Source organism: Triticum dicoccoides, chromosome 5B (genome assembly GCF_002162155.2).
Source record: "Triticum dicoccoides isolate Atlit2015 ecotype Zavitan chromosome 5B, WEW_v2.0, whole genome shotgun sequence".
In the NCBI taxonomy this organism is placed as follows: Eukaryota; Viridiplantae; Streptophyta; class Magnoliopsida; order Poales; family Poaceae; genus Triticum; species Triticum dicoccoides.
Genome location: NC_041389.1, coordinates 397,230,025 through 397,233,705, shown reverse-complemented (window position 1 = coordinate 397,233,705; position 3,681 = coordinate 397,230,025).

Sequence of the window (3,681 nt, the reverse complement as noted above, 5' to 3'; positions counted from 1 at the left end):
CAGACCTCCCACTCGGGGGCTTAGCTGCAGCCCAGTGCTCGCCTAAGTATCTAAAATCCTACCGAGTGGAGAGCAAACCTCCCACTCGGGGGCTTAGCTGCAGCCCAGTGCTCGCCTAAGTATCTAAAATCCTACCGAGTGGAGAGCAAACCTCCCACTCGGGGGCTTAGCTGCAGTTTAGCGCTCGCCTAAGTATGTGAAAATCCTACCGAGTGGAGAGTAAACCTCTCACTCGGGGGCTTAGCTGCAGCCTAGTGCTCGCCTAAGTGTATTGGGGAACAAGTCGATTGCAATGAGCGCTTCGCTTTAACCTGCAAAAGACACCTCAAACCAAATGCAAACATATTCAACATCGAATCCAAGTTCGGATAACACCTAACGGAACCGAAAGTGCTCAGGCGCTAGGCCTGTTAAGGTTTGTCGGTTACAAAACTCACTCGGCATACCGAGGCAAATTTAAAGTATCAAGCTCAGAAGTTTTTTACCCCTCCTGTGGAGGGAGGTGCAACAAACTCGTCCAGATCAATTCCATCTGCAATCCGAGTGGCAGAAACAATGAAGGTCTCCATGAAAGATCTGAAATCGTGCTTCTTGGTGTTAGCCACCCTAAGAGCCACCAGCTTGTCCTCTTGTGCATCCTTGCAGTGAACGCGGACCAGAGACAGAGCAACATCCGCACCGCACCTGGCCGAAGACTTCTTCCACTCCTGCACTCGACTTGGGACCTCGTTCAGTCGAGTCATCAGGGACTCGAGGTCGTTCTGGAGTGTCTCTCTTGGCCAGAGTATTGTCTCGATGCGAGAAGTTGCAACCTTCAGCCTTGCGAGATAATCGATGACAGCAGCAACACGAGATTCCAGCCGGAGCACATTCATGGCGACTTCATCTTTCATGGGAGAGTTGATGGGGTCCAGGTTTACTTCCAGTCGACCAGTCTCCTCTTCAAAGTTCTGACAGAACTCTGCAAGCACAACCACCGAGTCAAGACAAACAGTCGGAGGTTACAATTAAAATATTTGTTTGATACAAAGTATTACCTTCAAGCATGAGGAACAACTTCTTGGCGAGTCCACCCAGATAAGCCTCTAGATCGTTCTTCTTTCTCTTCAACTCACTGGCCTTGTCATTCAGGGTGGTCTTGTCACTTTTCAGTCGACTGACCTCCTGGTTGGCAGCATCAAGAGCAGCTTTCAGATTGGTGTTTTCTTCTTCAAGCTTGGTCACTGAAGCCAGCTTCTCATCAGCAAGCCTGGTCTTCTCTAAAGCAGTTTTTTGCATCTCAGCCAAGTCAAGCTCTTGCTTCTTCAGGGCATCCCTCACTTTGTCTGCAAAGTTACAGTGAGATTAGATTTGGAAACAAGTAAGAGGCAAAGGCAGTCGTCAAAGGCCTCACCAAGCATACCTTTAGTTTCCTCCTTCGCCTTCATTAAGTTCTCTTGGGCCAGTTTCAGATCGAGCTCGAGCTGAATGTGTTTGTTCTCCAACTCAGTATAACGAGCCGCAAGGTCACAGGATTTCTATGAAGAACCAATCGACGGATGTCAAAGACAATTCACTTCTGAGTGAGTAAGGAAAAATCATAGCATTTATAAGACTACGGCCGAATACAAACATTCGACCATAGTCTCGGGGACTACACCCAGTGGGTGCACTCAGCGTGCCCCCACTAGTTTCATCAGTTAGAGTCGACCAGTCGACCAACAAAAAAAGGGGGGGAGATGTTCTTCGGACTATAGTCGACTGCCAGCAGTCGACCATAGTCTCGGGGACTACACCCAGTGGGTGCACTCAGCGTGCCCCCATCGGTCTATGAATCTATTCGACCTAGTCGAGTAAGGAAAAAACTTAAAGCCTATGGTTGACTGCCAGCAGTCAACCATAGCCTTGGGGACTACACCCAGTGGGTGCACTCAGCGTGCCCCCACTAATCCGGAATTTCAATCGACACACCCAGTGGGTGTAGGACAAACTCTAAGAATTTCAGAAAAAAGAGTTTTCAGATATCATATCCTAACAGAACAGGCAGTGACCGACTGACCTGAACATTACTCTGAAGAGCCGAACTGGCGTCATAGGCTGCCTGGCTGGCTTCTCGTATTGCCTTCACTTGCTCCATCATGACCCCCGCTTGGCGTATTGCTTCTTTAGCAGCACTAGCTTGGTCTTCTGGAATGGGGTAGGTGGAGAAAAGCGAGGGTTGAGCAGCACTCGACGACGAAGGACGAGCACTCGTCAACGGCACCGCAAAGGTTACGGTAGGCCGAGTGACATTGTCTCCCTCCACGACCAACGTCTCGGGTGCTGGCACATCCTGAGCCGCCTTGCCAGCAGACGTTTTCTTGCTTCTCCTCTGCCTTGGTGGTTCTTCGTCGTCGTCGTCGTCAGGAAGGTCAATAACAATGTTAGATGAAGCTGCAGAAAGAATCAAAATTAGAGACAATAAGTCAGTCGACTGAAAACGACATCACAAGAGTCATACCAGGTTTTGAAGTAGCAGCATCCTCCATCTCGTGGTCTTCAGCCCTGGCCGAAGTATCAGAAGTAGCAGCACTGCAGTTCCGGAAGTCAGTCGATTGACCCATGAGTCGACCAAGAGCAAGTTCATGAAACGGAGAAAACTCAAGACTACCATTACCCTGAGATAGTGGGGATCACCATCTTCATCTTCGGGAAGACGTTCGCAGGTTTCGACGGTGCCACTCGAGATTGCTTCGGAGCCTTCTCAGTCGGCGCCGGAGAAGTAGTCCGAGGGCGCTTGGTCAACTGGGTAGCGGTCGCGACCCCCTTACCACGCTCAGTCGCGGGATCATGGACAAGCTTCGAGCGTCTTTCCGAGCGGGGAGGTGCAACTTCCTCCTCCTCCTCCTCCTCTTCCTCCTCATCAGAGTCTTCAGCCTCATCGTCGTCATCAGCATCCGAATCCCACTCCTTCGGGCTTTCGCCCCCACTTCCTTCCTCCTCTTCAGTCGGCGTCTACGCTCCATTGGGCATCGAGTATAACTCTGTGGTGGCCTGTCAAGCAACAAAGCAAAACAAAGATCACTCGACCAATTCACAGCGAAGCAGAATGAATAAAGCAAGATTGCGATTGGAAATAAATGGACATACCGTGTCCGGTGTGTAGGTACAGTCGAGTGGTGGGATCCTCCTGGCCCCTCAAGGGTTGTCCTTATTCCCCGTGATCGCGGTCACTCACCTCTCCAGTGTGGCGTCGTCAACCGCCTCTGGATGGACCCGAGTGGTGTCCTCGGTCCCACAATACAGCCATATCGGATGTCCTCGGTACTGAAGTGGTTGGATGCGCCGCCTAAGGAAGACCTCCAGAAGATCCATACCCGTCACTCCTTCTCTAACGAGTTGGACTACGCGCTCCATCAACATTTTTACCTGAACTTTCTCCTCAGAAAGCACTTTCAGAGAAGAGGGTTTGTCCACTCGGTCCATGGAAAACGGAGGGAGACCAGTCAACTGCCCCGGCGTCGACTCGTCTTGGCAGTAGAACCAAGTCGACTGCCACCCTCTGACCGATTCAGGAAGGGTCATGGCTGGGAAAGTACTCTTATTCCTCATCTGGATCCCAAGACCACCACACATCTGGATAACCTTACTCCTCTCATCGTCCGGACTCACATTTTTCACTGTCTGTGAGCGACAGGTGAATATGTGCTTGAAGAGACCCCA